The sequence below is a fragment of the Sciurus carolinensis genome, unplaced genomic scaffold (assembly GCF_902686445.1).
Source record: "Sciurus carolinensis unplaced genomic scaffold, mSciCar1.2, whole genome shotgun sequence".
Taxonomy (NCBI): Eukaryota; Metazoa; Chordata; class Mammalia; order Rodentia; family Sciuridae; genus Sciurus; species Sciurus carolinensis.
In genome coordinates, this window is record NW_025920144.1 from 1527786 (window position 1) to 1541547 (window position 13762).

At 40.6% G+C, this 13762-nt stretch overlaps 1 pseudogene; it reads right to left on the reverse strand.

Moving 5' to 3' along the window:
- Positions 1-4065: 4065 nt before the first annotated feature.
- On the reverse strand, positions 4066-4894 carry LOC124974363 (chromatin target of PRMT1 protein-like; annotated as a pseudogene).
- Between the last annotated feature and the right edge of the window lie 8868 nt (positions 4895-13762).

The window sequence follows — 13762 nt, forward strand, 5'->3', positions numbered from 1 at the left end:
ATGGAAAATCAATTCCTCAAGTAATTCCTGGAGTTGAAGCTATAAGCAGAGTGGCACTTACAACTGGGTCTTCTTAAATACGTCTTCTATTTCCACCAAAATGGCCAGAGTCCAAGGCATAACAAGAATATCTATAGGAACATCACAAAGGTGTTGAAAATATCAAAATATTCTCTGTTACCAATGTCATAGAAATAAATTGTTACCTAAAGATACATTTTGATTTTAGTTTTCCTAGTACATTTTCCTTGTGATTTTTAATGTCAGTGTCAGCTGTCCTGTAACTAATCCCATGGTGTGCCTTGGTAAATGTGACACTAATTGGTTTGGGGACACATTTCTGCCCTCAGTATAATGATATTCTGAATCAAACATCATTGCTTCAGGTTGGTCTCTTCTTCATTGGTCCCACCAATCAGAATGAAAACATTCTGGGAATAAAAAACAGATCTGACTCATTTTGTTGTAAACTTAATTTTGTCAGTTTATACATGTGGCCCAGATAAATTTTTAAAATTATTCTTAAATAAAATTACTTTGACATACATTGCTAAAAACTGGACACAAGAAGCAAAAGTGGCAAGATGTTTTCTAGAAAATTTTTCTTTGAAAATAAAAGACACATTCAAGTGGGAATTTGGGGAACATTTAAAAACACCAAAGCCTATTACTTTCCATTTCCAGTCAAGATGATTACCCAATGCTAGACCACCTCTCCTGTGGAGAGCAGCTATGCACTTGTGTAACTTATAAAAGAAGCAACATCAATTTCACTATACCCAAAACTGGTGTGTGTGAACAAGATCTCAAGACAACCAATTTCCAGCTGCTGTGAGCTCTGCAAGCTTCTCTATTGGCACTTGCTGGGTGGTCCATTGTCTGTTGCCAGATAGCAACACCTCTGCCCACAAACACAGTTGCTGAGAATAACATGACAGCCTACCTTCCTCCTGAAACTTTACCTTGGCCAGGCTCACCTAGCCATGCTGATGTGAGCTCTGATGTGTGACTGCAGGCACAGCATCCCCGAACATCCACACAATCCCATGGAAGCAAGTCCCATGGCTTCATATATGCTGCATGTGGTTTCTCCATGGGATACTTTGCTTCCTAATAAAAAATACCAAAGAGTATGGAGAAGGTTTGTCCCAATTTACATCATAGAAATGGTTGACACATCCCTGTACCTGTTATTCTGCCAGGTATTGTCCAAATACAGCTTTGATATTCTTTTTCTTTATTGGAATGTAAATCTTTTTTTCTTTTCTAATGCAATTGAAAGCATCCTAAGTTGGTATTACTTTGTCCTAACGGTTGGTGGGCTCGGAGCTAGCCAGAACAGAAGGTCTACCCTGTCTTGGACATACTGTGGGTCATGCTGTGGGGTAAGAAGAAGCTAATGTCCATTTTCCAGTCCCAGTAGTTGTGGTTCTCTTCTCTGCTCCTGAAGCTAGAAGCTTTAATATTCACCTTCATTCTTCTAAAAGCTAAATTCATTTCTCTCTGTCCAATAAAGCAACTTTCCTCTAGGCTTGTAACACAATTCAATTTTTAAACCAAGATAAGCCTGGTTTTGCCTCTCTGTAATTAGGTTATTTAGTTTGACTCCTACAGAAAACTAAGCTTGGTTATGATGGAATGAGCAACTGCAGAAACTTCAGTGAAGGTGAATGTAATCACAGGATTTGCTTAGTTTGGTAGAAAAAAAGTGGATTGGCAAGCACCCATGCTTATCCACAGAAGAAAAAAAGTCATCTACAAAAGACAGTTTAGAGTTTAAAAAAGAAGGCTCAACAGGAAAGGGAATTTGAACATTGACTGTACATTTGATGATTTAAGAACACATTTTCAATTACATTTAAGAATATATATAACACCATGTTTTAAAAGAGTCCTTTTATCTTTAATATAAATCAGTAAATATTTATGGATTTTATGTTTTTAAAGTTTAGAAGGGATTTTCAACACTAGCAAAATTTTTGAATTTTTTTTAATAAATTTTGGTGTACATTTTATTTCCTTTTCTTATTAGAACTAAATTGATCCAGACTAGGGATATGGCTCAATGGTAGAGCCTCACCTGGCATGTGTGAAGTCCCAGTATCCATCCCCAGCAATATTAAGAAACAAGTTGACTAAACCACAATAATATTTGCAATGCAATTCAATTTTTCTACAACCATAAAGAGAGGTCATAGTCATTGTGATTTATTCCTAAGTCCTCAAATGTTTCTCTTTTTTTTTTTTAAAAGTCGCTAAACTTTAGGCCCTTGGCCCAGAGTTTTCTTCTGGTTCTACAGTGTTGTATTCTTTAATGGCTGGTTTTGAATTCTATTGTACCACAAAAGCTTCCAAATGGAATGTTTGGTCACAGTGAGAAATCTTTATTTACAAATCCTCTGAATGCTGTAATTGAATAGACATAATTGCAAGGCTCTGTGCCATGCAAAATTGTAAATAATGGTGACAATGTAATTTATGCTCATTATGATACAGTAGCTTATTATGGCTCAAGTTTTCATTCCCTTAATTAGCAGAGCTCATCTGTTTCCCTGATAGACATTCCTATTGTACCATCATCTGCCCAGAGAAATGCTTTGCATATTTAAGTTGGTGCTGAGAATCAAGCTTGGTAAAGTGCAGATGACAGGGTACCTGGGCACAGTGATGTCCTAAATAGATGTTGACAGCACATCAAAAGAGGAACAGGTACTGCACAGCAGCTAAGGATAAATACTGCATTTGAGTCACAACTGTGAGAGGAGCAGATTACAATAAATAAATGAAGTTAGACAGTAACGACAGTGACATTAATAAGGAAAAAGTCCACATATATATCCCAGACTACACGTGGATGATTTTAAGGAGACTTTGCTCCATGGGTTTGTTCAAAGTCATGGTTCCCTGCCTGGCCTCTCTGTTTTAGCAGTTCCTGAGAGTCAGGAGACCTCTCAGGTCAGGTGCAGAGGAAATCTGCACAATGAAGCAGAATGAGTGTGCCCAGGGCAAGTTGAATGGGGGCATCGTGGGAATCTTTAATTCCACATGCACATCTTTATTCTTTTTCTTTTTTTTCTTTTTGGATTTGAGAGAACAATTAGTTATAATGAACCAGAAATACAAGATTCCACTGAAATTGGAACAGTTGACAGAGTATGGTTGAACTTAAACCTTCAAGAGAAAAAGAGGATCAAATAAATCCAACAAATGGAAAAGCCCAAGACCGATCTGGGACAAACATGATAACTGCATTTTGGTATGGGTAGTTCCTGATCCTTCCCCGTAGTGGTCTCCTCTACTCCCCCATTCCTTTTCCTCTGTTGTGCTAGTCAAACCAAATAACTTCTTCCTCTCCACTGCAGGTATAAGGCAGTCCAATCCCTTTGAATATAATACAAAGCCAAGAGGCAAGCTGAAGAATCTCATTTGATGGTAGAAAATGCATGTATCCAATCTAGCATGCTGGTTACCAACTATGTGGTATCAAAGCACCTGGTAGCAATTTCAATCAAATCAGATACCATGTGTATCCTGTTATGTGTCCCTGTAGCAACATCAATGTTTCCAACTTACTACACTAACAATGCAGCAAAACATTTTTCAACTCAATATTTTCATAGCACTTCTAAGAGGCTATTTAAACAGGGTGTACAACAGAATTCTACCTCAGAAACTAAGACATCAAGGAGAAAAACTGGCTCTTTCTGGGAGTTTTTTGTGGGGGCACAAAATGTCAGTGTACAATAGAAGGGAGGCAGAGGTAGGCAAAGCATTGCATGCACAAGGTCAACACATTCATGTTCAAAGATAAGTCTGGGTAAAGAGAGAGGAAAAAACAAAACAAAACAAAAACCAATTAAATCAAAGGAAAAAAAGGGTTTCATACAACACACTATCAAAAAGTAAAAGGAACACACTAAATGCACAAACTGGTGGCAGGTAAGTCCATACCTATTGTGATAGGTTCTAGCATCATTCAGGTTTCTTCTCATCTGTTATCTCAAGGTTATTTAGAGATGTAGTGACTTAACAAGAGTTTCTCACTGAAGGATAGGCAGGCAGGCTTCAATCATTGGTTTCTGGATCTGTCTATGCCATGCAGGCATCCAACTTGGCATCCAGGTGTCCTTTAGTTTTTGATATGTATGCATCCAACTGGTTGGTCAGCTGCTCCTTGGTCAATACAGGGCCGGCCCATGGCCTTGGCCTCAGCCTAGGTCTCCAATTTCTCCTCTTCCCTGACCTATCATGCCCCAACCTCTACCACCGATTCCACTACAACCCATAGCTCTATGCCCTAGGCCCCCTCTCCCAGGACCTCCATGACCTCCACAACCTTGAACACCACCTCTTCTTAAGGCCATTTGGGGAGCTACCTCTTGTCCACCTTAGAGCAGGTTTTGACCTCGGAGTCACATCCTGCCCCTAAGTAGGGCTCTGGTGGCTCATCCACAATGGAGTCCTCCTCTGGATAAGCCTCTCTGGATTACCAGCAGACCTTGTTTTCCAATGCTCCCATGGCCAGAACCCCTATGTGTCGGCCTAACTGTGCCTGGAGGTTACTCTTACCCAGGTTCTGCTGTAAACTCTTCTGCTAAGTTTTAATGCTGCCTGGACAGAGGGTCTATTCTCCACCTGCTGGGCCAGTCTTCTGTTTCTGGCACTGGCTAGCTGCTGTTGGTTGCTGCATCAAAGTTCAAATATTCACGGGCATCAGCTGTTTGTTCTTCAGCATATTAGTAAAGAACTGGTTCTTGTGCATTGAACCCGAGGGTCATTTAAGTAATGTGTTCTTAGGAAGGAGCTGAAGTTTCTGTTGGCTTCCTCACCACTCATTTAGAGACACCTTGGTGGTGATTTTTAGCACAACTTTCAGCGCTGATTGTGCAGCCATCTTCAAATCCCAAGAATCAAAAGAAATGGATGACAGTACTCCTCCCAGGGCTGCCACCATGGCTGTAGCAGGTGGGCTGGGGACTGAACGAACCTCAGTTGACAGAGGGGCTCGGGTTCAGTAGATGGGCAATTGGTTAAAAGAGTGAGATGTAGATTGTGAGGCTTGTTCGTTTAGGTTGATTACCTAACCGGCCAATCCGCCTGGTCGTCCGGCCTGCCTTTTTCTGCCTTTCATCTGTGCCACCACAGCTGCCACCGCCAAGTCCTGCTCAGTGTCCCCATCTTTATTCTTTTTTAGAGAATCCTCCCCATTCTGCCAGCACACCTGCTCAGTACCTGGTAGGCACAGGTGTGTTTGATATTCTGGGAAGAATTTAGTATCTGCACTTCAGCCCACACTATCTCCAGCAGAAACTCTGGGAAGAGGCCTCTTTGTTTCAATAAGGCATCTGAGAGGTCATTTTCAAATAGAAGTAAAAAATGACTTCTTATGACCAGAATGAATTTGCTTTCCTCTCTTCAAAGGTATCACCCATGCTTATTTTTCAGACTCAGACTGAAATTTTACCTCATTTTCCCTGTACTTGAATCAAAAGCTTCCGATACCTGCTCAAGCAGCTCAAGTATCTAGCAAGAACAATAAAGTATTACTATGTTAATGTGAGAAAAATAAGATAAAATGCAACACAGTTCTTCTATAGACAAAGTTTAAAAGAAAAACTAGAGGAAAAATGTGTCAGTTAACTTGATACTTTCTTATGTCATGGGAAAATACCACCATAATTCCTAATGTTTAAAGAAATCACAACAGAGATCATTTCCTGGGATTTTGGAGTCTCTATGAAATGATATTGGCATATAGTTGTTAACTAGATAGTGAATATCATTATGGGGAAATATGGATTGCAGTTAAATGGTTTGCAGAGGATTCGGGTGGATGGTGACCTATGATAGTTTCCCTTGCTCCATGATGTGTACACAACAGTCTTTAGCATTCCTTACACTCTGAGCAGGGGCCAGGGAATGAGAACCCCTCATCTGGACCTCTGGTCTTGAGCAGCTTCATGCCCCTGCCCTGAAGATGGAGAATGTGAACTTCTGTAGCCAGGTCTACCTTCTCAGTGCCCAGACCAAGGAGACTGAAAGCATTTGGAGAGGGCTTAGGGGTTATGGGTTAAAAGCGTTCAGATCATCTTGCCAAGTTGGGATGCATGCCCCAGTACCCCATGTCATTTAGTGCTTCACAAGAACACAACAGTGAGCTTTTATGTAAAAGCATTTGTTTTTATTTTTACTAATTGAATGCTAATTAAAATATTTTTATACCTTCTGCATGTCAAATGTAGTGTATCTTCAGACAGCATTGGGCAGGATGACTCCCAGATCATAGTCTTTGTTTTGAGACAATAGGGTCTGAACCCATGAATTATGTTCCTGGGTTCATGTCATCAAAATCTTCCAAGATTAGTGTATCTAGAATATTGCTTTCATTTTACCTGTAAATGTGAAATGGAATTTTGATGGGGAAAATCAAATTTAGGGAGGTTAAGAAGACTATCAGAATTGAGTGAGGAGCATAGGACTTGGATTGGGCAAGCTGTGGTTTTATACTGGTCTCTACTGTCTCATCCAGTCACAGCAGCTACTCTTTAAGAGCCAACATTTTGCCTGTACAAACTAACCCCCATGCACATACAGCTGCACACTCACATACACCAGGCCATCCTGAGATCCCGTCAGTTCAGAAAGTAACAACATGAGCCAAACCTAGTGAGAGCCCATGTAAATGGCAGCTGGTCTCACTGCCCCACAGCAGAAACCAAAACCCAAATTCATCCAGGAAATCACCCTCCATTTAACTGAGACTTTCTTGTGAGCAGAACTACACTTGACAACAAATTATATTCTACTTATTGCTCAGGAAGTGGGCTTCTACAGACTGCCATGTATCACAGGTCCAAATGACCCTGGGTTTTATGCTCTGGAGCCATGCATGTACCCCCTTTCATTCACCTGGAAGGGGTAGATGTGTGGTGTGGGTTTCAAGTCATATTCCTCACAAGTGAAAACTGCAGAGCCCTTGAGGACTCCAGGACCAGTAGGAACTGAGTCATACAGGAGAATATATGGTGAAAAATGTTCTTTGTTCAGTTTCCTGATGTTAAGGCCTCAGGCCCATTAGCTTTGTTGTCATTATTTTGCTCATTAGAACAAAGGATTCAGAGGGAAAGTGGCCAGTGGGGAGTAGAGCAAAGTTAATTCTCCCCAAATGTCTTCATTCCATTGACAATGTTTCTACCATTTTCCATTGCAAATGCTTTCCCTGGGTATTATTCTGATGTACTTCCCCCTGCAATAGTTTCTTAGGTGTAAGAGAGGTTTAATTATGGACTCCTTAGTTTCAGGCCTGGAAGTTCATACAGACATTGTGTCACTGATTCTCCCATTAAACATTTCATGGTACTTACTTCCAGATCCCAACTGGCTGCCTGATCTTGGCCTGGGAGTTGGCAGAAAAGCTCAGATGAAGTCATTTTAGTAAAGATTCCTCCTTGTTTCTGATAATGCAGGATAGTTCCTTCTCCATGGAAGTTTCATTTTTCCAAATTTACAGTGGATTGGCAGTTAAATTGAAGAGGTCCTTTGCAAAAGAATAAAACTTTCTTATTATTATAAAACAATTCTTAACCTAAAAAAATTAAAGACAACATAAAAGTAGAATGTTGGAAAAGTACTTAACCAAATCTACTGTCTGTAGATGCATTCACACCTTGCCTTTACTTCCTAGAGGCATCTTTATTGCACTGTGTTTATATTGACAAGCTTTTTGGAACCCTGCTCCCTTCATGCCAGATTGAAGACAAATTTTTCTATACCATTCCAAGGTTTTCATATGCACATTATCAATGCCCCAATGTGTTTCTGTCTATAGGTTTGCCATGATTGAGCAATGTCTTGCTTCAAGGTGGTTGAGGTGGTTTCTGATAATTTACAGCATACATTAACAGTAACTGCAGTAGCTCCTCCCCAGTTGTAGAGTCAGGTGCAGTCTCTCTTCTACCAGACCTTCTCTGGGTCCACCCACCCCTGGGGAACTCCCTTCATTTGTCCATCAGGTTCCCCCACTCCCCTCAAGTCTTCCCACACTCATGTCCCTCTTAAGCCCAGATTTCATTCCATCAGCCTACTGCTTGGAACCTGGGACTCCCACTCCCCACATAGTAAAGGCTAATTCCTCAATTTAGCAATACCACCTTCCCCCAGCACAAATACCAGTGATTCCCACTCTTCTGAACTATTTTCTCCCCCTGCATCACTGCCTCCTTCCAAACTCCCACCCAGAGAGGACACCTCCCCACAGGGAACCCTGAACCCACTGGGGACACCCAGCTCACAGGGAGCTCTGCACTCCCTGTGAGCCCACCCACAGGGTACACCACACCCACAGGGTACACCCCACCTAAAGGGAATGCCCCACCTACAGGGAGCACCCCACCTACAGGGAACACATCACCCATGTGGTTAACTCCTCCCACAGGGAACAGCCTGCCTTTAGGGTGCACCCCCACTTCAGGGAACACCCCACCTCCAGGGAATGCCCCACCCACATAAGACACTATTCTCAGGGCACACCCCACCTACTTGGTGCACCCTGCCCACAGGGAACATCCCACCTACAGGGAACACCCCACCCATGGGGTAAACTCCTCCCCCAGGGAATATCCCACCTACAGGGAACACGCCACCCATGGAGCATGCCCCACCTACAGGGAATACCCTGCCTACATATACACTATTCTCTGGGTACACTCCACCCACAGGGAACACCCCCACTTACAGGGAACACCCTGCCCATAGGGTACAACGCACCCACAGGGTAAGCTCCCAGAGGGAACACCTCACCCACAGGCTCCTCTTACAAAATACATGGCACTCAGGGTACAGTCGCTCATGAGTTTCATGGAAACCACATGGTGCACTCTGCCCACAGGACACTTCACACCATGGTGCACTCATATCTTTCAGAGAGAGGCTGAGCTCCAGTATTCACTCCTCTGTGTGGTTAGGGGATGAGTCTCTGGTGGGCTTCTGTGGGCTGAAGCACATCCTGCATGTCACTGTGTCTCCACAGCTGGGGGAGGGTGCACTCTGTGACCCTCAGGGGAAGGAGGGAGCACAGGGAGCCTGCACGCGGATTTCCACAGAGCTCAAGGTCTTTCCTTGTGTACCAGCTATGTATACTTATCACACCACTCTAATAAATCTTAGCCAGGAAGGCAGCTATACTCTGAGTTCCATGATACCTGCTAGAAAACTGTCAGCTATGGTGTGGTCTTGGGGACCCTCAAGGGTGGCTGAATGCATTTCTGGTATTCTTAACATGTACACTATGTTTCCTGTGAACTGTTTTTTCATCTTAGACTTGAATGTATTCAGATGGGTTCTGAAGGGAGGAATCTGCAGAGGTGGGCTTCTATTTCTATCTCAGTACTTCAGGAGGCAGGTGATAGCAAGTCATCTTCCCTATGCTATGTCCTGATAGATCAGGCAGTAGACACAGAGTTGATTTGAAACCATAAAGAGGTTCAATGTGTGTAGTGGTGTGTTTGTGAGCAGCCTACCTGCCAATAAAAGGCCAGCTGACTTCTCCACTCAGTTCCAAACCCACCATTTCGATGTACTTCAAAACAACCGGCCTGAGCCCTATCAACATAACTCCCAACATACAAAATTACAACAGACCCACACCAAGGCACATTATTATGAAAATACCTAACATACAAAATAAAGACAGAATTTTAAAGGCCGTGAGAGAAAGAATCAAATTACATTCAGAGGGAAACCAATAAGAATATCAGCAGATTTTTCAATCCAGACCCTAAAAGCTAGAAGGGCCTGGAACAACATATACCAAGCCCTGAAAGAAAATGGATGCCAACCAAGAATCTTATACCCAGCAAAACTTACCTTCAAATTTGACGATGAAATAAGATCCTTCCATGATAAACAAAAGCTAAAGAAATTTACAAAAAGAAACCAGCATTACAGAACATTCTCAGCAAAATATTCCATGAGGAAGAGATGAAAAACAACGATGCAAATCAGCAACAGGAGGCGCTAGCCTAAAGGAATAGCCAAATAAAGGAGAAACCAAATCATGTCAAAAACAAATATGAGTCAATTGACTGGGAATACAAATCATATCACAATAATAACCCTGAATGTTAATGGCCTGAATTCATCAATCAAAAGACGCAGACTGGCAGATTGGATTAAAAAGAAAAATCCAACAATATGCTGCCTGCAAGAGACACATCTCATAGAAAGAGACACCCATAGACTAAAGGTGAAAGGATGGGGAAAAACATACCATGCACACGGACACAGCAAAAAAGCTGGAGTATCCATCCTCATCTCAGATAATGTGGACTTCAAACCAAAACTAGTCAGAAGGGATAAAGAAGGACATTACATGCTGCTTAAGGGAAGCATAAATCAGCAAGACATAACAATCATAAATATCTATGCCCCGAACATTGGCTCATCCACGTACGTCAAACAAATCCTTCTCAATTCCAGAAATCAAATAGACCACAACACAATAATACTAGGCGATTTTAACACACCTCTCTCACCACTGGATAGATCGTCCAAACAAAAATTGAATAAAGAAACTATAGATCTCAACAACACAATCAGCAATTTAGACTTAACGGACATATATAGAATATACCATCCAACAAAGAATGAATACACTTTCTTCTCAGCAGCACATGGATCCTTCTCTAAAATAGACCATATTTTATGCCACAAAGCTACTGTTAGTAAATACAAGAAGATAGAGATACTACCTTGTACTCTATCAGATCATAATGGATTGAAATTAGAAATAAATGACAGAATAAAAAACAGAAACTTCTCCAATACCTGGAGACTAAATAATACACTATTATATGATGAATGGATAACAGAAGACATCAGGAGGGAAATAAAAAAATTCTTAGAAGTAAACGAGAACAAAGACACATCATATCAAAATCTCTGGGACACTATGAAAGCAGTACTTAGAGGAAGATTTATTTCATGGGGTGCATTCAAAAAAAGAAGTAGAAATCAACAAATAAACGAGTTAACACTACAGCTCAAAGCACTAGAAAAAGAAGAGCAGACCAATACCAAAAATAGTAGAAGACAGGAAATAGTTAAAATCAGAGCCGAAATCAACGAAATCGAAACAAAAGAAACAATTGGAAAAATTAATAAAATAAATAGTTGGTTCTTTGAAAAAATAAATAAAATTGATAAACCCTTAGCCACACTAACAAAGAGAAAGAGGGAGAAAACTCAAATTACTAAAATTCGGAATGAACAAGGAAACATCACAACAGACACGAGTGAAATACAAAACATAATTAGAAGCTATTTCGAAAATCTATACTCCAACAAAACAGAAAACCTTGAAGACATCAACAAATTTCTAGAGACATATGAACTACCTAAACTGAACGAGGAGGACATACACAACTTAAATAAACCAATTTCAAGCAATGAAATAGAAGAGGTCATCAAAAGCCTACCAACAAAGAAAAGTCCAGGACCAGATGGGTTCTCAGCCGAGTTCTATAAAACCTTTAAAGAAGAGCTCATTCCAATACTCCTCAAACTATTCCATGAAATAGAAGAGGAGGGAACCCTACCAAACTCGTTCTATGAAGCCAATATCACCCTGATACCTAAACCAGACAGAGACACATCAAGGAAAGAAAATTTCAGACCAATATCCTTAATGAACATCGATGCAAAAATTCTCAACAAAATTTTAGCAAATCGCATACATATATATATTAAAAAGATAGTGCACCACGATCAAGTGGGTTTTATCCCAGGGATGCAAGGTTGGTTCAACATTTGGAAATCAATAAATGTCATTCACCATATCAACAGACTTAAAGTTAAGAATCACATGATTATTTCAATAGATGCAGAAAAAGCATTTGATAAAATACAGCATCCCTTCATGCTCAAAACACTAGAAAAAATTGGGGTAATGGGAACATTCCTAAACATTATAAAGGCCATCTACGCTAAGCCCATGGCTAATATCATTCTAAATGGTGAAAAACTGAAAGCGTTCCCCCTAAAAACTGGAACAAGGCAGGGATGCCCTCTTTCACCGCTTCTATTCAACATCGTCCTTGAGACTCTAGCCAGAGCAATCAGACAAACCAAAGAAATTAAAGGGATACGAATAGGAAAAGAAGAACTCAAACTATCCCTGTTCGCTGATGACATGATTATATATTTAGAGGAACCTGGAAATTCCACCAGAAAACTTTTAGAACTCATAAGTGAATTCAGTAAAGTAGCAGGTTACAAGATCAATGCTCATAAATCCAATGCATTTTTATACATAAGTGATGAATCTTCAGAAAGAGAAATTAGGAAAACTACTCCATTCACAATAGCATCGAAAAAAATAAAATACTTGGGAATCAATCTCACAAAAGAGGTGAAAGACCTCTACAATGAGAACTACAGAACACTAAAGAAAGAAATTCAAGAAAACCTTAGAAGATGGAAAGATCTCCCATGTTCCTGGATAGGCAGAATTAATATCGTCAAAATGGCTATACTACCTAAAGTTCTATACAGATTCAATGCAATTCCAATTAAAATCCCAATGATGTACCTCGCAGAAATAGAGCAAGCAATTATGAAATTCATCTGGAAGAATAAAAAACCTAGAATAGCTAAAGCAATCCTCAGTAGCAAGAGCGAAGCAGGGGGTATTGCAATACCAGATCTTCAACTCTACTACAAAGCAATAGTAACAAAAACGGCATGGTATTGGTACCAAAATAGACAGGTAGATCAATGGTACAGAATAGAGGACATGGACACAAACCCAAATAAATACAATTTTCTCATACTAGACAAAGGTTCCAACAATATGCAATGGAGAAAAGATAGCCTCTTCAACAAATGGTGCTGGGAAAACTGGAAAACTATATGCAATAGAATGAAACTAAACCCCTATCTCTCACCCTACACAAAACTCAACTCAAAATGGATCAAGGACCTCGGAATCAGACCAGAGACCCTGCATCTTATAGAAGAAAAAGTAGGTCCAAATCTTCAACTTGTTGGCTCAGGAACAGATTTCCTTAACAGGACTCCCATAGCACAAGAAATAAAAGCAAGAATAAACAACTGGGATAGATTCAAACTAAAAAGCTTTCTCTCAGCAAAGGAAACTATCAGAAATGTGAAGAGAGAGCCTACAGAGTGGGAGAATATCTTTGCCAACCATACCTCAGATAGAGCGCTAATTTCCAGAATCTATAAAGAACTCAAAAAACTCTACACGAAGAATACAAATAATCCAATCAACAAATGGGCTAAGGAAATGAACAGACACTTCACAGAAGAAGATGTACAAGTAATCACCAGATATATGAAAAAATGTTCAACATCCCTAGTAATAAGGGAAATGCAAATCAAAACCACCCTAAGATTTCATCTCACCCCAATTAGAATGGCGATTATCAAGAATACAAGCAACAATAGGTGTTGGCGAGGATGTGGTGAAAAAGGAACACTCATACATTGCTGGTGGGGTTGCAAATTAGTGCAACCACTCTGGAAAGCAGTGTGGAGATTCCTCAGAAAGCTTGGAATGGAAACACCATTTGACCCAGCTATCCCACTCCTTGGCCTATACCCAAAGGACTTAAAATCAGCATACTACAGAGATACAGCCACATCAATGTTCATTGCTGCTCAATTCACCATAGCCAGATTGTGGAACCAACCTAGATGCCCTTCAGTTGATGAATGGATAAAGAAACTGTGGCATATTTATACA